This window comes from Panthera onca, chromosome A1 (assembly GCF_046562875.1).
Source record: "Panthera onca isolate mPanOnc1 chromosome A1, mPanOnc1 haplotype 2, whole genome shotgun sequence".
NCBI lineage: Eukaryota > Metazoa > Chordata > Mammalia > Carnivora > Felidae > Panthera > Panthera onca.
This window is the reverse complement of record NC_138339.1, coordinates 49,495,894-49,519,279: the sequence shown is the minus strand read 5'-3', so window position 1 is coordinate 49,519,279 and position 23,386 is coordinate 49,495,894. Positions and strand designations below refer to the sequence as shown.

Below are 23,386 nucleotides of genomic sequence, written 5' to 3'. Positions count from 1 at the left end.
AACGCTAATATGTTTTATAAAAAGTGGGTGCAATGTCCTGGAAAAATTCATCATTGTCTGGTACTCTGAAGTTGAATAACCACCACGCCATGTCCAAGAGAGACACCCTCTGGTCCAGTTCTGGGCATCATCAAGGTCTAGGCTCACCCTGGGTGTTTTGCACAATGTGGGATTAGGGAATCCAGAGCAACATCACTCAGAAGGGCCCAGACTATAGCTTTAATTACAAAAATGCCACTTCTTCCCCTAAATTTGTCCTGATCGTGTATTTTCATTAAACCTGCCACCATAGAGTCTAGAAGGAAAAAGAGTAAGATTTTATGACTGGCTCATTTGACGAGTGGGATTGGCATGGGAGAAGAGCGAGACTCATTAATTTTTTATTTTAGAATTTGTTTCCTTTTTGAATGTTTAATAAAGTTAGCTCAAAAAAAATCTTGAAGTCAAAGCTTTCATAAGGAGCCTGGAATCTTATCTCTTTTACTTATTATGAAAATCCTTTTCCCCTTCTTCCTTGGGGGGCATAATTGTATGCTTCAAAGAAGGCAGGACCCCTCCCAATTCCCAAGAGTAAATCTTAATTTATCTAAGCTAACCACAGTAATTCCCATTCTCTCCCAGTGATTGGTTTAAGAGTAGGCCTGTGATCCAGTTCAAACCAGTACGATAAGGAGAGATTGGGAGAGGGATTTCTGAGAAAGGTTCTCTTGTGCCTAAAATCAAATGTGCAAAAAGATAGAAACCCATTTTTCCACTCTCAGTTTAGGGGGTGAGGAGGTGATGCCTGGAGCTGCTGCAGCTTTATTGCCATCAAGAAAATATGTTAGTTCAAGGACTAAACCAAATAGGGTAAGGATGGCTGAGCGAGAAAGATGGAAATAACCTAGGAATTTCACTTGGTTGATCCTCCAAATGAACCAACCATGCAACTGCCCTATCTTCAAACTTATTATTTGACATGATAAAAATGTCCAGAGTATTTACACCATTTTTCATTGGGTTCTTTCTATTTACAGATGGCAACACACAATCTGATACACTCCTGTAGCCTGCCCCCAAGAAATATAAGACCCAGAGAGAAGAAAGTGAAGTCAGCATGATGACACATGCTGAGGATGCAGGGTTTAGAAATCCGGAGAACTTTTTAGGAGAGTTGCATACAACTGAATGACTCCTTGCATCCTAAAAATTAGGTGGGGTCTTTTCCGTGACAAACACAAAACGAATATGTACATGAGCTAGAAAAAATAACAGTTATCTGCACCAAAGCTCTCAAAAAAAAAAAAAAAATCAGAGTGCAGCTGCTGGAAATCAATTGGCATACCCAGTGAAAATCCATCCACAGCTGACACAGTTAGAGGGCTTTACCTCTAAGCCAGGGGTACTGGGAAGAAGGACCATGGTGTTAAGCCAGGTCCTGGAGTCAGGCCTAGAAGTGGCATACAACACTCCAACCCACCTGCTGGTGGCCAGAACTGTCGTATGCCCACCTAACTGCAGAGGAGGCTAGGAAATGTAATTTAGCTACGTGCATGGTGACAAAGTAAAAGAATATAGTGAGCAGTATCTTCCACATCCGAAACCCAGAAGGCTGAACGCTGTACACTCACTCATATAGGCCCATGACTGACCCCTGGCTACCGCAGACTATATCTGACCAGACTCAAGACTTTTCTAAGAGCTTCCTTGGTGATTTCAGTCTGTCACACTTGATGAAGATCCTTTGCTTGACAAAACTTTAGTCAGTCTCCTGAACATTCTCCTAGGCCCAGCTGTGCACTTTCTTGTAAAATCTAGTTTGAGCAGAAACCCTGCCAAATCAGTTTAACCAGAATTCTCCACCCTGGATATCTGATTAGGTTCCTCAGCCTTCACCATCACCCAGGTGATGTCTGATCACTTTGGCCTATCTTCAGTAACAATCCTGTTAGGTTGTTTTAGCCAGGACCCCTCATTACACCTGATGTTTTCTCTAGTAATTTTCCATTCACTGATCTCCACCCTGCTCCTTGGCATTAAATTTCCACTGGTCCATGCTATATTCAGGGCTGAACCCAGTCTCTCTCCTCCACTGTAAAATCCCATTGCAGTCATTCCTATACCTATTGCAGTGGTCCTGAATAAAGTCTGCCTGAATATTTTCCTTTAACAGACTAAAAGCATGACCCTTGGGGAGATAAAGACTGAAGAGTTGGATACTCTCAAACATGACGGATTCTTCTGGAAAATTATCTTCAGTTTAAGAAAAATTATACATCTTCCAGGATCTTTCACCTTTCCAGAAAAAGCGATTTTTCCCTTTTAGGAATTTTCTGTTCCATTTTCCAAAAAATACACCCATGAATATATAAGGGATAAACTCCATACTGAGTTTAAATAGCTTTCTTTAATGTGGACCCACAGCATTTCCTTCTGGTTGTCCACTCCACAGAAAACTACAGTCAGAGAAGTCCTAATCCAAGGATCGTAAACACTCTTTGATCTAGGGATCACTTCATCAAGGCATTCACCCATTCATAGTCCAAGTTCATCCACGTCATCCTCAGAAAACCTTCCCAAAGTACCTGGCAGGAAATTCACTGCTTTCAATTAGACACCAATGAGGTGATGTCTGGTTTGTATTCAATAGGATAATTATTAATTCAGTATCAAATTATTAATTTATGCCAGAAACTAAAGAATGGATGCTGTCACATTACAGCATGAATAATAGAAGAGAACAGACCTTGGACCACACTTTGAGAATCTCTAATATAATTGATTGCCATTCCAAACTGATCCCATCTGGGCAGAACCGCACGACCAGTTTGCTCTCTCAATCTGAGCAACACTGGTTGAAAAGGGAAACTTTTATTTGGCGAATGATCAACCTCACTTGAAGCTGACATTTTTAACATTGAAGGTAAAAGCAAATGTTGACTAGTGAAAATGTTACAGGCAAAAACTTGTGTGTGTGTGTGTGTGTGTGTGTGTGTGCGTGTGCTTTAACAGGAGTCTTTTTATCCCATAAATTCTTTACCCTTGTAATCTCTAGATTTATTGAGTACTTACTATTTGCCACAAACTGTTCTAGAAGGCTTTGCATGTTTTATTCCATTTACTCCTCAGAATAATCCAATGAGGTGCATACAATCCCTGTCTTTACTTAACAGGTGAGGAAAATGATGCATTTATCTAACATCACATTAATACCTCATACTTGTATCAGATACTGCAGGTTATAAAAATACTCTTACTTGACTTATCTCATGTGATGCTTATAACAACACAGGAGGTGGGCAGAGTATGTCATATATTTCCCCTTTAGAGATAAGAAAATTGATGCTAAGAGAAGTTAGTTTACTTGAGTAACATCTCTCAGGAAATGTTGGGGCCAGGATGCAAATCTGGATCATCTGACTCCCAATCTCATTGTTCTACATCACAAAACTCAATTTTAAAAGCACCCACAGACTGCCATTTCATGTTAAGAGAACCAAAAAATTAACTTTGGAGTATATCTCCATACTCTTTAGTAGAGCCAACCCAAAAGTAATATGAAAAGAAAAGACAGATGCAAAATATTGCCTGAACAGTGGTGTTGAAACACCTTTCCTTTAGTAGAGAGAAGACAATGTTTGTAGGAGAATCAGCTCCATCATGTCCACCTACAAGGACATATCAACTGGACTGAAGATCCATAAGCATTGAGTCAAGAGTAAACGCAGGAATACATTTCAAGGCCCAGAGGTATGAAATACTGAACAAAGTCCCCCTCCTCTGGGAAGTCCCTCCCAACCTCCTCAACTCACAATGATTCTTCCTTATTGTGAATGTGTCTTTCCCTCACAGTCTATATCACAATGTAGTGTCTGATGATATCTGGTATTTACTATCTTCTATGTATTACAAATACATGTCTAGCCATTTGACTTCTAGAAAGTAGACACCACATCTCCCTTTGAATTTTGCATCCACCAAAAGATTAGCACCATTCTGGGTCCAGATGAATGATTACTAAAACTTGCAAAATATTTTTAATGATAATAGCCTTTCCACTAAAACACTAATATTGTTTGATAAAACTATTCATGAGTATATCACATTGTATTGAGATTTCATTCTGTGATGCTATATTTCAGTGTACATCATTTGAACCATGTCAAATATTATGTATCGAGAGCTACACAGTAAGAGGCATATTTAAGACAGTTTCCCCACAGTTGCACAGATAGAGATGGCTGGTTAAATATTTGGTATTTATATACAGTGTATGTAAACCAATCATTGTAAAGACACATTGTAGCATTCCCATTCAGCAATTTTAATGAAAACAAGCCTTTAAATCTCTATTACTGTTTAGAGAAAAATTGAAGTATTTTCACAACTCAGATACCTAATGAACTGTACATATCTTTTCCTTTGTCTTAAAGTATGAGCAGAGATGGGTAAGAGAGGCTATGCTTGGCAATGATATTACCGGTTATTGGAAGATCTTTTACTACTGCCTTTACTATACAGACCTCCAGTGATTTACACACCAAATTTGTGAGCATCAATATATAGGAACATATAAAGTAGTTGACAGCATAAAAAGGTTGATGGTCAGGAACAGCCAGCAGAAAACCTTGTTCATTGTCATTTATCATGCTAGGAATGGAGGATAAGAATAAATAATAACTCACTTTTTTTTATCTCTACAGAAACACTTCCATATTATCTCCCTCAGTCTGAGAACCAAGGCTATGTTCCTGGACACAAAACCCCACTTACTTAGGCAAAACATCCTGGGCAATAAGAAGTCAGCCTGCTAAGCTTTTGTGTAGATATATGCCTGCTACATGCACATTTGCCAAGACCATAAGAATGCCTATAACCACCTAATAGATGTGGCCACACATTAAAACTACTGTTTCCAATTATGCTCAGTAGCATGAAGAATTATCCATAAGCTGGTCCATGAGTGCAGTTCTTGACCTAGCTAGTCTCTCTGATTCATTGGTATCCATGAGCTTGGGTGCATTTATGACTATGATCTAGAAAAGCAAGTGGGTGGAAACATAGACTTCTTCACAAAGCCAGAACAAATCCTAAGTCTAAAGACAATGAAGGCTGCCTGCCAGTCAGCCCTAGGGAATAGTACACAGTATCCAAGACCTATATTTGCAAAATTGACCTGAAAAACAACTCCGGAATCTGCTACCTGCTAAAGCAAATACTTAGACAAAGACAAGGGTTGGAGAAGATTGGCAGCATGTTTGGACAATTATAGGACAAAATGCATTTCCAACATAGCCTTGAAATGCTTGATCCATGGAAAGAAGGAAGAAAAAAATATCCCTGAGTATAGACTCTCGTTCTAACTGCACAGACAGTTAGCAGCGTTAAATAAGATGACTGAAACTTTCTGGACATGTGTTGCCTCACCATTCAAATGGTGATGAGACTATAGAATCATCTACAGCAGTAATTTACTAAATTAAAAAAATTGAACAATTACACTTATCGGCTATCTTGGTTTGGGCTGCTATAGCAAAAATACCATACATTGGGTGTCCTATAAACAGCAGAGATTTATTTCTCATAGTTTTGGAAGCTGAGAAGTCCAAGATCAAAGCGCCAGCAGATCCGGAATATGTGAGAGGCTGCTTCTCAGCTCAATGGCTATCTTTTCATTATGTCTTCTCAATGTAGAGAGCTAAGAAAGGAAGAAGCAAGTTCTCTCATGCCTCTTCTTATAGGGGCACCAATTACATTCATGAAGATTCCACTTTCGTGACCTGGTCACCTTCCAAAGGCCCCACCTTCTAAGGCAATCACATTGAGGGTTAGGATTTCAACATATAAATTTTGAGGTAATATAAACATTCAGTCCATCACATAACCAAAGGTTTCACAATTTTACCCATAGATTCCTTCAAATTTTTGAGGTGGATGCTATTGAGTCCTGCAAGTTTTTATAGCTACATTAAGCCTTTAATCTAGGTGTTCTGAGACAGCATTTCCCAAAGCATGTGCTATAGACTGCAAGTTCCAAAAACAATCCATAAAGAAAAAATTCTATGATAAAATAAATTTGGAAAACACAGAATACCATAACCCCAGGGATATTCAGTATCTATATTAGTATGTTAAAGGCACTTAGAAGTCTTTTTTTTTTTTTTTTTTTTTTTTTTTTGTGGCACTTAGAAGCCTTAAAGGAAATTTTACTTTGTTTAGCTCATATCCCTTGATTCCTACTGCCTTCCACTGTCCCTATTTGCACCTCTTTGTCTAAGGTCTCTCTCTCCCTCCCCTCCTCTCTCTCTCTCTCTCTCCACTCCCAATTCCCACCCCAAGCCTCAAAAGACTGTTCTGCCTGCTTGCAGAGCTGGCCTGAAGTACCAGGAACTCATACCCCAAGAGCAGCCCCTTAACCAATAACTGCGTATAATTATCCCAGCCCTCTGCTGTTTGGTTGGGATAACTCTGAAGTATGTGCTTTATACTACCTCCCTTAGCTTCCCCCATAGGATTAACTTCTTGTTGCCCACAGTGGTTGCTGGCTTGATGAGGTGCCAGTTATTAGATGCCTTCTCTTCTTCACTATCTTACTTCCCCACTCCCCACTTCCCAAATAAACTACTTGCACACAAATTTAACTGCAGGGTCTACTTCTGAGATAACTCAAACTAATATTCCCATGGTTTCCCACATATGTTTGATGACAGATCAATCTTCACAGAACACTTTTTCAATTAAACAAACCTCTTGGTGGCAAGTGAGAGAAGCCCAGTACAAACTGGCTAAAACAGAAAAATTTATTTAAATCCAAGAATAGGCTGGCTTTAGGCCTAGAGGACTCAGGCTCTTGGACAATGTCATGTTGACTTGCTCTGTCTCCATTTCTGGGCTCTACAGTCCTTTGTGTTGGCTTCGTTCCAACACGCTCTCTCCACAAGGTGGAAAGGTGACCATTAGCACTGAGCTTACATTCTCTCTTTTCAGCAACCTCAATGAAAAAAGGGCTTCTCCTTCCCAGTAGTCCTAAAAAGGGCCCAGGATGAATCTCACTAGATTGTCTTTAGTCACATGGTCATGCCTGCACCAATTGCCAAGACAGCTGTGATAGACTATGCTGACTGAACAGTCCTGGGCCATCAATCCACCTCTGGACTCAGCCACACCCAAACCACTTGTACCAACAGCAGGGAGAAGTAGTTCCTCGAAGGCGAATCAGGGTATTACTACCAGCAGAAAGAAATGTGAACAGATAACCACTCCACTCTTTAACACTCTACAGAACTCACTTTGGGAGATGCTGTTCTACAGCATTCAGAACTACTTCTCCAAAATTCCTGAGAAAGTCTTTCTCAGAAACAGCTGAAAACACACTTTAAAAAGAGTTGAGTCTCTCTGACAATTTCATGTCAGCCCAATACACCATTTATATGTGACCATTTATACATGACCACTTTACTGGTGTTACCAGTTTTCTACTTGGCTTTATGGCTTGGATACATTCAAAGAAGTATTTATTGATAATCATCTTTGGCATTTCTTGTCAAAAGAAATTCATTTCCTTTCCATCAATCTAGATCCTTATGATAAATTTCTTTACCACTCCTATCAAAAAAAGGTGGCCAAATAGCCTTAAGCAAATGGGAGAACACACTCACAGCAATGAAAAGACTAATAAATGAATAATGGAGGTTAGAAATGTACTCTATAAATCACCTATCCACTAGTGGAGTTTTTTTTTTTCCTTTCTTGTCTTTCCCATAGGAAAAAAGATTCAAACCCCAAAACAAAAAACAAGTAGAAAAAAAAGAAACACAGAAGTATTTAACTGCACACTTGTGGTTATACTGGTTTTCCTAGAATTTACTACAATGCCAGAAATTAATTTATAAATAATGGCAAGCATGGGATCTCAAACAACATCACGTGAAGAAAACGAAAACACCTCAAGAATGTTCTAATTGGCAAGGAAACACTCATCTGTGGCTGGAATAGCCAAAAGAGAAGGGCAAGTTTCACATACCAGCCTTGAAAAGCATTATTGGTTTTCAAATTCTAAAAGAATATAATATTGTCTTTCCAATTTTTTTTCCTATTTCTTGTCTCTGCCCCTAAACTTACTCCCCTGGAGGAATCTCACTGAAATGGGGAGACTCATCTACATTTTAAGAAGAGCCATCACGCTGCTTTCTTTGATCTTGTTTTGATCATTCTCCACTTTTTAAGAGTCCTGTGTCATTCCTATTTTATGAAGCTTCCTTCACAAATATAACTACTGATGTTTATCATAAAAAAAATGCACCACATTAAAATCATATGATTTCAAAGTTCCTTGGTCTACCAATGATAAGCAGATTTTCAAATATAGAACAGTCCCTCTCTGACATTTCATCTGTGGTGTCTACTATACTCATGCACGCACGAGCTTGGAGACAGGCATGGATTAATTCAGTGCTGCTATTCATGCCCTAAGTGGCTACGCCCCTCTCACCAAGTGCACTCATATGGGCACACTCCCATTTCATGAGACTACTCTCCCCCAGGTATCCCTGGACATCCTCAACACTAGGCCTATGTAACCCAAGCAAGAGGGAACTGAGCTATGAAAACATGAAAAGACTCAACATTAGGAAGCCAGAAAATGAATAGAGAAGCATCAATTTCATTCAGCTATTAAAAAAACATTCTTCCAAAGGATATTAATGATGTGGGAAAATGCCAACAATAAAACTTTTTCTAAAGAATGAGAAGAAATATACTCAAACATTAATCAATAACATTCTGTCTCTAGATAAGATTATTAGTTTTTTTCCTTAATATTTTTCTGTTTTTCTCATGTTTTCTACAATTAATATCTGTTACTTTATAATCGCGGGGCAGGGGGTAGGGCAGGGGGGATAAAGAATAAATAGTGAAAAGTACATAAAAGCCTCTGAGAAAAATCTATAAAATGTTGGAGTAGAGGTGGTGGGATCAAGTAGATCATTATTACAAAAATCAGCACCCTAGATTCTCCTCTATTAAATGCTTGTCATTACCACCTCATTATATATACTTATATACTCCACAACATTGGAAATTCCTAGACTGTCAGTGCCACATCTCAACTTCTTCACCTGCCCAAAAATGCACAAGATAGGTGCTCAAGAAATGTAGTGTATACTGATTTATAAGAGCACCATAATTACAAGATGGATGTGATCAGGCAAGGACCATCAGGGGAAAGGAAGAACTAAGGGTCTGGGTGTTCTGGAGCCTTAAGACTTAAGGTTAATATCTGAAAACAGAGAAACTGACAGAAGAGTCAAAGGTCCAAGAAGTCAGGCAGAGTTTGAGGGATTAGGGTGTTTTAAAAAAAGCATCTAGGAAGTCAGTTGAGTCAATGGCACTGACAGTCAAGACAGCAAAGCACCATTGAGTCTGCTTTCAAATTTCTTTTAAGCAGGGTGGTCTTAAGAGCAAGGGTGCCATGTGGTTGACTGAAAACAATTTGGCCACAGAAATTTAGTCAACTGAGAAATTTAGGCCAACAATAGAAGATTCATTGGAACTACCTAGTCCCACAATAGAATGTCTTTTAAAATACCGTTTATTGGTTTTCAAAATTTCAAAAACAATGCATTCTCATTAAACTAACAAGGATATCAAACTTAAAATGTCCAAAACTGAGCTCCAGGTCTTGCCTCCCAAATTTCATCTTCCTGCAGACCTCCCCATCTCATTAATGCAGTTATATTCTAGTTGCCCAGGCCAAAAAATTGGATTCATTCATGACTATTCTCTTTATCTTTTATTCGAGTTTACTGTTCCTTCTGCTATCATGTGTTTGCCCCAGATAGATATCTGGTTCACACCCTCATCTCCTTGAGATCTTTACTCAAAAGCTACTTTGACAAGTGAAACTTCCCTTGATGACCTTATTTACAATTGGAAACTTCCCCAACACTCCATCCCCCCTTCCTGGCTTCATTTTTTTTCCATAGTACTTTTCACTATCAACCCTATGATATATTTGACTTGATTCTTCTGTCTACTCTTTCTCTCTTACTCTTTTGTACCTTCTTGAAAGCAAAACTTTCTTGTTTTTCTTCTTTATCACTTTAGCCCCAACATAGAGAGTTTAGAAGACATTTAGAAGAGTTTAATAAAAATTTTATTGAATGGATTAACAGAATACAAATAAGTGGAATAATTCCACCCAGGCAAACATTACTCAGACTTTGATGTATAGTTGTTCAAATACTTATCTATATATTATTGTTATCTTATGAATATAAGATTATATCACATATAATGTTGAACCTGTATGTTTATTTTATCAGACTAAGAATTATTGGATATTTTGGATGTTTCAACTAAATCCTATTATCCCAAATTTCCACTTCAACAAATACCAAAGAATAGGAATAATGGGCTGGAAATGAATTTGAAATATAATAATAAACATATAGGGAAATACTGGAAGTTAAATTTTAGAATGGACAGAAATCTTTAAAGATAAATAAAGGATGCAAAGCAGTCACAATCATGGACCAAAATTATCAAGGAATAGGGTCTGGAGAACATTCATTTTATTTTATGTTTTTCTTTGCCAAATAGTTACATTGATCAGCTTATTTTTGACTAAATTGTTTTCAGTAGAATAACCTGGAGCTGGTGTTGGCAAAAGTCGACAGAGACATAAAGAGAGCCAAAAGTTCTCAGTGGCATCCCGATTCTGCCAGAAGTGGGATCAGAGGGCCTAGAATCATGAGAAGATCATTAATGTTTTCTTTGAAAGACCTCAGGGCCTCAGACCATGGAAATTACCCTACACTTCAATTTCACCATCTATCACATCAACACAGAAGTGCCCTTCATCTCTCCACCACTCCTCAAGGATGGACAAATAAAGATAAGCCAGACATCTCTGAAATTTCAAAGAAAAGTCTTGGCACAGCTCCGTGGGCTTTTCCAGAGCCAAAAGCCAATGGGATTGGTTTCTGGAGTCCAGTGACCCTCATTCTTTTTTACCGCATGGAGATTCTTACGGGGGCACTGAGAGGATCATTGTATTTGCTCCACATCCATCATCCTTGCTGACCACCTTGGTTCCCTGGCTGCTATGAATCCCTTTGAAAACCATCCGGTTAATGGATATTTTGAGAGCTTAGGCTGACTTCCGATTGTCTGAATAAAGTGGATGACATGACTTTTTTGGTTTTTTTCTTTTGTAAGAAAATGGGAATCAGACCCTCTGTTTTGTATTATCAGCTCAGCTGCTGAATCGAGATGTCACCAGCAGCAGTACTGGGCTTTAACCACATATAAAAGGGGACTGCTGAGAGGGAACACTGGGTTGGCATCTACAAAGGACTCAGTCTTCATGTAAAGGGAGAGAGACCAGTCATCCTTCAGCAGCTCAATTCAGGGCCCATCTTGAAGAGAAATGAAAAGATGAAGAAAACAATATTCTGAACCTACTATATGACACGCCCTGTGCCAGTGCTTTCACATATGCTATCTGAGTTAATCCTCAAAACCATCACATTAATAATAACTACTTGCTGGGGGAGGAGCCAAGATGGCGGAACAGTACGGAAGCTTTTCATGTGTCTCGCATCCAGGAAATATAGCCAGACCAACACTAAACCATCCTACACATCTAGAAAACCGATTGGAAGATTAACACAACAATCTGCACAACCTGAACCACAGAATTCAGCAGGTACACGACACAAAGAGTTGAACGTGGGGAGCAAGAAGCCCTGAAAGTTAGGGAACCCCTTTTGCAGGTGGAAACTGGGGAGGGGGAGAACATACGGGAAAAGCACCCTTCCCCAAAAGCAGCTGGAGAGAAAGTGGAAAATTGGAAACAGCCGCAGGGACTAAACTAAAAAGGGAGAAAGGAGAAAGGAGAGGGTTTAAATTCCATTAAGACTGTAAACAAGGGGAGCGCAAAGGCTGCAACTCCGCAGCTCGATACCTGGCAGTGCTCTGGTGGGAAAGGTGAATCCCCAGGAACAGAATGAGGTCCAGGAGGTTCTCGGGCCACACAGGGAAAAGCGGTTCCACTGCTGGAAGGACATTTGGTAGAGACTGTTGAAGCCACCTGGTCCCAGCAGACCCCGGAAGGCAGCCACATTCGCTGGTGCTGGGACAAGGTTGTTGAGGGTGAAGCCTGGTGCCAGATGTGTGTTGCAATTTTCCATGGTCCCTGAAATGCTGAGGCTACACTGTCTCGCGATTTTTGGGGGGAGCGGGCTGGCACCTGGCCGTGGTCTCAGGGCACTGGCAACAGCAGGGTCCAGCAAGCGTTCCTGGGTGCCCCTGACATTTGGCCATTGCTCACTCGGCCATTGCTCAGTGAGACCCTCCCACAGAGGAGCAGAGCAGGTCAAAGCCGCAGTCCTTCAGAAGTAAGGGGCCAGAGAAAACAGCCGCATCTGAGACAAAACTTGGGAGAGAGGTATTGCCTGGGGCCTGGTCACGGAGAGTGGAAAAGCGGGGAGTGGACGAGAGCTGAAGACGGAGGACCGGTGTGCGATTGCTGATCCGGGAGAACAGACTGGGTGGCTGGGTCGCACCATTTTTTCACCGCTCCTGCGCATGCGCACCGATGAGCACCGCAACAATCCACCCCAGTAGGCTAGCAGCGCCATCTAGGGGAGAGCGGAGCTGTTACACCAAGCCCTGCCCAACTGGGCCAACTTCGCTCTTCAAGAACACAAACCTCACCACCAGTTTAATTTATGGACTATAAAGAGCTACATGGACTGACTTCTAGGGGAAAACAAAGCAATTTCAGTCCTACTTCTTCTGTTAGGTTCATCTATTCAATTTTTTGTTCTTTTTCCTTTTTCTCTTTTACAATTCTTTTTCTTGAATACAGAAAGAGAGAAAACTCATTTTTATTTTCAATTTTTATTAAAAATATGTCTTTAATTTTTATTACTATATTTTTTACTTCTGTGTAAATTTTTTCAAATTCTACTTTACTTCCATCATTTTATTTTAGTCTACTTCAGTGTACTCAACTTTTCAAATTTTCAAACAAATTTCCTTTTTTTTCTTTCTTTCTCTTTTTTCTCTTTTTCATTTCTTTTTCTTGAATGCAGAAAGAGAAAATCTTCATTTTTACTTTCAATTTCTTTTTAAAATATTTTTATTTAATTTTTATTATTTTGCTTTTGTGTAATTTTTTTCAAATTCTATCTTACTCCCATCATTTTATTTCAGTCTACTACAGTGTATTCACTTTTTTCAAATTTTCAAGTGATTTCTTTTTTTGTCTTTTCTTTTTTCTTTTTTTATCTTTTTTCTCTTTTTTGTTTCTTTTCTTTTTCTTAAATACAGAAAATGAAAAAAAATCATATTTCTTTTTAATTTTTATTAAAAATATTTTTCTATAATTTTTTCTACTATATTCCCTACTTTTGTGTATTTTAGTCTACTTTAGTGTATTCATTTTTTCAAATTCTCAAATGATTTCCTTTTTTTTTTCTCTTCCCCCCCCCCCCCTTTTTTTTTTGTTTGTTTGTTTCTCTAATCTGTCAAACCACTTTCTACACCCGGACCAAAACACACCTAGGATCTAGCATCATTTATTTGATTTCTGTGTGTGTGTGTGTGTGTGTGTGTGTTTAATTTTTAATTTTAATATTTTTTTAATTTCAAATTTTTTACCTCATTAATTCCTTTTCTCCCTTCAAAATGACAAAATGAAGGAATTCACCCCAAAAGAAAGAGCACAAAGAAACAACAGCCAGGGATTTAACCAACACAGACACAAGCAAGATGTCTGAACCAGAATTTAGAATCACAATAATGAGAACACTAGCTGGAGTCGAAAATAGATTAGAATCCCTTTCTGCAGAGATAAAGGAAGTAAAAAATAGCCAGAATGAAATTGAAAATGCTATAACTGAGCTGCAATCATGGATGGATGCAGCGGTGACAAGGATGAACGAGGCAGAACAGAGAATCAGTGATATAGAGGACAAACTTATAGAGAATAATGAAGCAGAGAAAAAGAGGGAGATTAAGGCAAAAGAGCACAATTTAAGAATTAGAGAAATCAATGACTCATTAAAAAGGAACAACATCAGAATCATAGGGGTCCCAGAGGAGGAAGAGAGAGAAATAGGGGTAGAAGGGTTATGTGAGCAAATCATAGCGGAAAACTTTCCTAACCTGGGGAAAGACACAGACATCAAAATCCAGGAAGCACAGAGGACTCCCATTAGATTCAACAAAAACCGACCATCAACAAGGCATAGCACAGTCAAATTCACAAAATACTCAGGCAAGGAGAGAATCATGAAAGCAGCAAGGGAAAAAAAGTCCCTAACCTACAAGGGAAGATAGATCAGGTTTGCAGCAAACCTATCCACAGAAACTTGGCAGGCCAGAAAGGAGTGGTGGTATATATTCAGTGTGCTGAATCAGAAAAATATGCAGCCAAGAATTCTTTATCCAGCAAGGTTGTCATTCAAAATAGAAGGAGAGGTAAAAAGTTTCCCAAACAAACAAAAATTAAAGGAGTTTGTGACCACCAAACCAGCCCTGCAAGAAATTTTAAGGGGGACTCTCTAGGGGAGAAAAGATGAAAATATATACATATAAATAAATAAATAAATAAATAAATAAATAAATACCAAAAGCAACAAAAGACTAGAAAGGCCCAGAGAACACCACCAGAAACTCCAACTCTACAATCATCATAATGGTAATAAAATCATATCTTTCAGTTCTTACTCTAAATGTCAATGGATTCAATGTTCCAATCAAAAGACATAGGGTAACAGAATGGATAAGAAAACAAGACCCATCTATATGCTGTTTACAAGAGACCCACTTCAGACCTAAAGACACCTACAGATTGAAAATAAGGGGATGGAGAACCATCTATCTTGCTAATGGTCAACAAAAGAAAGCCAGAGTAGCCATACTTATATCAGACAATATAGACTCTAAAATGAAGACTGCATCAAGAGATGCAGAAGGGAATTATATCATAATCAAGGGGTCTATAGACCAAGAACACCTAACAATTGTAAACATTTATGTGACAAATGTGCAAGCACCCAAATATATAAATCAATTAATCACAAACATAAAGAAACTCATTGATAGTAATACCATAATAGTAGGAGATTTCAACACCCCACTTACAGCAATGGAAAGATCATCTAATCAAAAAATCAACAAGGAAACAATGGCTTTGAATGACACATTGGACCAGATGGACTTAACAGATATATTCAGAACTTTTCATCCTAAAGCAGCAGAATATACATTCTTCTCCAGTGCACATGGAACATTCTCCAGAATAGCCCATATACTGGGACACAAATCAGCCTTAAGTAAGTACAAAAAGATTGGGATCATACCATGCATATTCTCAGACCACAATGCTATGAAACTTGAAATCAATCACAAGAAAAAATTTGGAAAGGTAACAAATACTTGGAGACTGAAGAACATCCTACTAAAGAATGAATGGGCTAACCAAGCAGTTAAAGAGGAAATTAAAAAGTATATGGAAGTCAATGAAAATGATAGCACCGCAACCCCAAACCTCTGGGACGCAGCAAAGGCGGTCATAAGACGACAGTATATAGCAATCCAGGCCTTCCAAAAGAAGGAAGAAAGATCTCAGATACACAACCTAACCTTATGCCTTAAGGAGCTGGAAAAAGAACAGCAAATAAAACCCAAAACCAGCAGAAGACAGGAAATAATAAAGATTAGAGTAGAAATTAATGCTATCGAAACCAAAAAAAAAACAGTAGAACAGATCAATGAAACCAGAAGCTGGTTCTTTGAAAGAATTAACAAAATTGATAAACCACTAGCCAGTTTGATCAAGAAGAAGAAAAAGGAAAGGACCCAAATAAGTAAAATCAAGAATGAAAGAGGACAAATCACAACCAACACAACAGGAATAAAAATAATAATAAGAGAATATTATGAGCAATTATATGCCAATAAAATGGGCAATCTGGAAGAAATGGACAAATTTCTAGAAACATATACACTACCAAAACTGAAACAGGAAGAAATAGGAAATTTGAACAGACCCATAATCAGTAAGGAAATCGAATGAGTAATCAAAAATCTGCCAAAAAACAAGAGTCCAGGACCACATGGCTTTCCAGGGGAATTCTACCAAACATTTAAGGAAGAGTTAACACCTGTTCTCTTGAAACTGTTCCAAAAAATAGAAATGGAAGGAAAACTTCCAAACTCCTTCTATGAAGCCAGCATTACCCTGATTCCAAAACCAGAGACCCCAATAAAAAGGAGAACTATAGACCAATTTCCCTGATGAACATGGATGCAAAAATCCTCAACAAGATATTAGCCAACCAGATCCAAAAATACATTAAAAAAAATTATTCACCATGACCAAGTGGGATGCAGGGCTAGTTCAATATCCACAGAACAATTAACATGATTCATCACATCAATAAAAGAAAGGACAAGAACCATATGATCCTCTCAACAGATGCAGAGAAAGCACTTGACAAAATACAGCATCCTTTCTTTTTTTTTTTTTTTTTTTTTTTTTTTTTTTTTCAACGTTTTTTATTTATTTTTGGGACAGAGAGAGACAGAGCATGAACGGGGGAGGGGCAGAGAGAGAGGGAGACACAGAATCGGAAACAGGCTCCAGGCTCCGAGCCATCAGCCCAGAGCCTGACGCGGGGCTCGAACTCACGGACCGCGAGATCGTGACCTGGCTGAAGTCGGACGCTTAACCGACTGCGCCACCCAGGCGCCCCTAGCATCCTTTCTTAATAAAAACCCTCAAGAAAGTAGGGACAGAAGGAGCATACCTCAAGATCATAAAAGCCATACACGAGTGACCCAACGCTAATATCATCCTCAATGGGGAAAAACTGAGAGTTTTCCGCCTAAGGTCGGGAACAAGACAGGGATGTCCACTCTCGCCTCTATTATTCAACATAGAATTGGAAGTCTTAGCCTCTGTAATCAGACAACACAAAGAAATAAAAGGCATCCAAATCGGCCAGGAGGAGGTCAAACTTTCGCAGTTTGACCTCTTCGCAGAGAGGGCATGTTATCTTACTCTTCGCAGATAACATGATGCTCTATATGGAAAACCCAAAAGATTCCACCAAAAAACTGCTAGAACTGATTCATGAATTCGGCAAAGTTGCAGGATATAAAATCAATGCACAGAAAACGATTGCATTCCTATACACCAGCAATGAAGTGACAAAAAGAGAAATCAAGGAATCGATCCCATTTACAGTTGCACCAAAAACCATAAAATACCTAGGAATAAATATAACCAAAGAGGTGAAAAATCTATACACTGAAAACTATAGAAAGCTTATGAAAGAAATTGAAGAAGACACAAAGAAATGGAAAAAGATTCCATGCTCCTGGATAGGAAGAACAAATATTGTTAAAATGTCGATACTACCCAAAGCAATCTACGTATTCAACGTGATCCCTATCAAAGTAACAGCAGCATTCTTCACAGAGCTAGAACAAATAATCCTAAAATTTGTATGGAACCAGAAAAGACCCCGAATAGCCAAAGCAATCTTGAAAAAGAAAACCAAAGCCAGAGGCATCACAATCCCAGACTTCAAGCTATACTACAAAGCTGTAATCATCAAGACAGTATGGTACTGGCACAAGAACAGACACTCAGATCAATGGAATAGAATAGAGAACCCAGAAATGGACCCACAAATGTATAGTCAACTAATCTTTGACAAAGCAGGAAAGAAAATCCAATGGAATAAAGACAGTCTTTTCAGCAAGTGGTGCTGGGAAAACTGGACAGCGACATGCAGAAGAATGAACCTGGACCACTTTCTTACACCATACACAAAAATAAACTCAAAATGGATGAAAGACCGCAATGTAAGACAGGAAGCCATCAAAATCCTTGAGGAGAAAGCAGGCAAAAACCTCTTTGATCTTGCCCGCAGCAATTTCTTACTCAACACATCTCCGGAGGCAAGGGAAACAAAAGCAAAAAATGAACTACTGGTACCTCATCAAAATAAAAAGCTTCTGCACAGTGAAGGAAACAATCAGCAAAACTAAAAGGCAACTGACAGAATGGGAGAAGATATTTGCAAATGACGTATCAGATAAAGGGTTAGTATCCAAAATCTACAAAGAATTTATCAAACTCAACACCCAAAACAAACAATCCAGTGAAGAAATGGGCAAAAGACATGAAGAGACACTTCTCCAAAGAAGACATCTAGATGGCCAACCGACACATGAAAAAATGCTCAACATCATTCATCATCAGGGAAATACAAATCAAAACCACAATGAGATACCACCTTACACCTGTCAGAATGGCTAACATTAACAACTCAGGCAACAACAGATGTTGGCGAGGATGCGGAGAAAGAGGATCTCTTTTGCATTGCTGGTGGGAATGCAAGCTGGTCAGCCACTCTGGAAAACAGTATGGAGGTTTCTCAAAAAACTAAAAAGAGAACTACCCTGCGACCTAGCAATTGGACTACTAGGCATTTATCCAAGAGATACAGGTGTGCTGTTTCAAAGGGACACATGCACCCCTATGTTTATAGCAGCACTATCAACAATAGCCAAAGTATGGAAAGAGCCCAAATGTCCATTGATGGATGAATGGATAGAGAAAATGTGGTATATATATACAATGGAGTATTACTCAGCAATCAAAAAGAATGAAATCTTGTCATTTGCAACTACATGGATGGAACTGGAGGTATTATGCTGAGTGAAATTAGTCAGAGAAAGACAAAAATCATATGACTTCACTCATATGAGGACTTTAAGATACAAAACAGATGAACATAAGGGAAGGGAAGCAAAAATAATAGAAAAACAGGGAGGGGGACAAAACAAAAGAGACTCATAAATATGGAGAACAAACTGAGGGTTGCTGGAAGGGTTGTGGGAGGGGGGATGGGCTAAATGGGTAAGGGGCATTAAGGAATCTACTGAAATCATTGATTCACTATATACTAACTAATTTGGATGTAAATTTTAAAAAATAAAAAATAAAGTTAAAAAAATAAAAAATAAAATATGAATAAATGAAGCCTAAAGAATATGGGCTTGCAAAATAAAAAAATAATAATAACAATAATAATAACTACTTGTGATATGGCTTTCATTATACCAATTATACAGATTAAGAATATGTAGCTCAAAGAAATTACATAATTTCTAAGAAGCAATGCCAAATTTTGGAATGTTCTGAAAACTTCTAATTCCTAGTTCATTGCCCTAGTCTAGCCCCTCCACCACCCTGTATTTTTGGTCTTCAAATTTAAATGAAATAGTGATATCTAGAGTTAAGGGAGATGGGAGGAATGAGTGGTGACTGCAAGGAACATTAAACTTCTTTTGGGGGTGATGAAAATGTTCTAAAATTAGTGTGGTAATATTTGCCCAACTCTGTGAATATACTTAAATCCATTGAAATATACACTTTAAATAGGTAAGTTGTAGTGTATGTGAATTATATAAAGATAAAGTTGTTAACAAAAAATAATATTTAATGGAAGGCTTTCCCTGCTTTACCAATGAAGTCACAAATTTTTAATAATCAATATATCCTGAGGTTCAAAGGCTGTGCTTTATATCTCTTCATAAATTTATATGGCAGGCAATAAATCAGTGGTTCTTGATAGAGATGATAAAACAGATCTGAACTTCTCCACTCCAATTGGTGGGGAAATGCCCAGTTAAATGCAGCTGAATGGAGGTCAAAACCATAATCCAAGTAGAAATAAGACAGTAAAATTTTCTCTAGCATAGTCCCTCTCCCATTTCAACAATCTGTCCCTACTTTCCTCACATTTCCTCCTCTTCCATCATCACCATCATAATCTTGTGGTTACATAGTTTCATTCAGGGTCAAAATTAGAAATTAACTAAAGAAGCGATGGTATTCTCCTGATTCTAAGATGTTATCCTTTTAAGATGAATCATCAAGTTAGTAAAAACTTTCCGAGAAATAAAAATGGAATATCACATGAAGTACATACACCGTACACTAACTGAGCATTTCAGAAGTGTTCAAATGTGGGAGAAAATGCACCTTAGAATCAAAGAAATGAAGTAATTCCCACAAAAGTGGTAATCTAGTTAAGGTATGATTTCTCAATATCTGAAGAAAAACAAGATGCTTTTTTAGAATCAGAGTGGTGATGCATTTTTAATGATAGAAATATAAACCTGAGGGGGAACCTGGGTGGTTTAGTTCACTGAACATCCAACTCTTGATTTCAGCTCAGGTCACGATCCCAGGGACATGGAATTGAGCCCCAAGTTGGGCTCTGCACTGAGCATGGAACCTACTTAAGATTCTCTCTCTCTCTCCCTCTGCCCCACTTCCCTGCTCGTGCTCTCTCTTTATATACATAAAAGTGAAAAAGAAAAGAAAAGAAATATAGAACTGAGACTACAGAAAAAACAGTGGTATTTATTTATTGCTGGATTGAATGGACAGCTTTCCAGAACCTATCAAATGCTCAAAGGCCATGCCCTACTCATTCATTTTGTCTGGGATCAGCCTTCATCTTCATTTTGCAAGGGTAATAGAGGAAGTGGAAAGGGGTGTGGCTTTGGGCATGCACACTGAAATCTACATGTTCTCAGAGGCCTGGAGAGGTATGCATACTTGCTGCGATTTCATGGCCAGTGCCAGTGCACTGCAGAGCTTTCAACAAAGAATTAGTAATTGGACCACCCAAGCTCTGAAGAACTGTAGGGCCTGGTTTCTCATTGTCCACAAAAATAAATAAATAAAAATTTAACATATTAAAATTTTTCAAAATTAAAAAGGACTACTTAAGAGAGAGCAGAAGGAACGAAATCCTGCCCATAAATGAAAGCTTTGGCTCTGGAGTATTGGTCAGCCCCTTGCAAGGACGACTTGAGTTGGATCTCTGCCACTGGCTTAATCATGGGAAAGATTTTCCCAGCCTAGCACCCCTTGATTCCTTTCTGCCTGAAGAAATAAGACTTGGGACCTCCCCTACCACCTTAGTGAAAGGGATTAGGCAGGGCAGAGTATAAATCTCTGTTGTGCTGCTCTTGCCAACAACTTGGATTTCTTGAATTCTGGACTACCTATACTCCCTGCCTATTCCATCCCCTACTGAATTTGAGCCTGCTAAAACCTCAGGTATTTGCTTGGTGGGAAACCCAGGAAAACTCCCAAACCATCCATATATCCATATGATGAAGTTTCTTCATGACTTCAAAGGCAATGCAAAACTCCATCTACCTAGTGATAATATAAGGCAAGATTTTCAATAGTGAGTTCCATAACGGCAGAAATTACCAGACCTGCTGGAATAGAGGTTGCATATATACTTTGCATAGAGATTTTCTAAGGGAATAAAAATTAATCACATTATTATATATGAATTAAAAGTAACTCTAAATTGTAATTGCAAAAGATAAAATTATTTTGTTTATAAATACAGCATATTATATACTGGAACTCAGTAGGAAGTTATATATTCTGGATTTCCAGTAATATGTTATTTGCTTTGAGAAAATCATAATTCAAATGGCTAGAAAATTGGTATCAGTAAATATAGGCACACAGCAGGGCTATGGTAAACAAGTCCTCATAGTCATATGATTAAGACTGGTAGTTGGCCAAACAATTTTTTTAGGTCAATTGGTAATAAATAATTACATATAATAGCACTTACTATTTGTTTTTTTAAAGTTTTTATAGTTTGTTTTATAGCTTTAAAAAACTTTTTTTTTAATGTCTATTTATTTTGAGAGAGAGAGAGACAGAGCACGAGCAGGGGAGGGGCAGAAAGAGAGGGAGACACAGAATCTGAAGCAGGCTCCAGGCTCTAAGCGTCAGCACAGAGCCTGATGCGGGGCGGCAACCCACTAGCAAGATCATGACCTGAGCTGAAGTCAGACGCTCAACCGACTGAACCACCCAGGCACCCCGATTTTGTTTTAACTTTGGATATATAAATGTGCATTGTTCCCTGATTCACACATTCTTGCTCATTGAGAATAGGTATGGTGATTGAAATTGGTCATTTTATTTTTTGCATACACTAAACTCATAATGCAATGTCTACCATTTCCAGCTTAGGTTTCCTTAAAGAGTGGTGAAATCTTAAAGACACTTATGAAGAAATCAAATGGGGGGCACCTGGGTGGCTCAGCCAGTTAAGCTCAGATCATTATCTCGCAGTTTGTGAGTTCAAGCCCCATGTCGGGCTATGCTGACAGCTCAGAGCCTGGAGCATGCTTCGGATTCTGTGTCTACTTCTCTCTCTGCCCCTCCCTCACTCATGCTCTCTCTCTCTCTCTCTCTCTCTCTCCCTCTCTCAAAAATAAACATTAAAAAAAAATTTTTTTTAAGAAATCAAATGGATACAGAATCATCCATGGTTTTTACAACATTGTTATACCAATCTTTTGCAATTATTTTTCACACTCCTAATTCCACAGTTATATACATATCTTTAATGACCAAATTAATAAGCCTTTAAGTATTCAACCTTACCCTTACATGTACACTAACTTTATTTTTATACACATATCTTATTGGATTTCTCACTAGTACACATGGATAATTTGCATTCCAGGAAACAGTGCATTATAGTAGGAAAAGAAAGGGCACTTATGTGTCAACTATATCTCAATAAAAATGGAAAAGACAAACAGACAGGCAGGCAAGCATACCAACAGTACTTTGTAGTCCTTCCTTATAATAGGAAGGAAATATAATTAAACTGATACGTGTGGTTTCCAAAGAAACTAACAGGAAACATGTATAGACTTATGTGTTAAAATAGACATGACAGCGTGAAGTAAAAGAAAATATAATAAATTTAGCAGGTAGAACAAAAGAGCAGAATGCCCAGAAACAGAAGACCTAGTTCAAGAGTCTACTCAACCTCTTTCTCAAGAGGTGCTGGAATTAACTTCTCTCTACACACAAGATCCCTCACAACTCTGCACATGTTTAAGATTTAAAATGTGCAGCCTAATTAGCAGAGAAAGAAAAAAAGTTTAAAACCTAGCTGCTTAACTTTGGCATGGGCTTCAAATTATATTCCCATTTGCAAATTACCATTGGATTTTTTCACATATATTTGACATTTTATTTCCCTGTTAAGGCTAAATTCAAGGGGCGATAAAGGGAGGAGGAAGAAAAGAAAAAGAAAGAACCAAACAAGCAGCCATGTAGGAGGCTAGAAGAGAACAGCTTGATAAAGATCACCGGAAGATTGCTGCCTCTAGAAAGTTCAAGAGCCCTGTAATAAAATAACCCTGTATAATTCTAAAGAGGTCTGAAATGTTTAACTAGTTTTTAAATGTGAGCAAATACACATACACCCAGCAGTCTAATATGCTTTAGTTTCATGTCCTGAACACTATAAAATTG

The 23,386-nt window shown here is 38.3% G+C and overlaps 1 pseudogene; it reads left to right on the top strand.

The window, feature by feature from the left end:
• Window positions 1-20,492: 20,492 nt before the first annotated feature.
• LOC132680359 (serine/threonine-protein kinase MARK2-like) overlaps window positions 20,493-23,386 on the top strand; it is a 29,883-nt pseudogene continuing 26,989 nt past the window's right edge.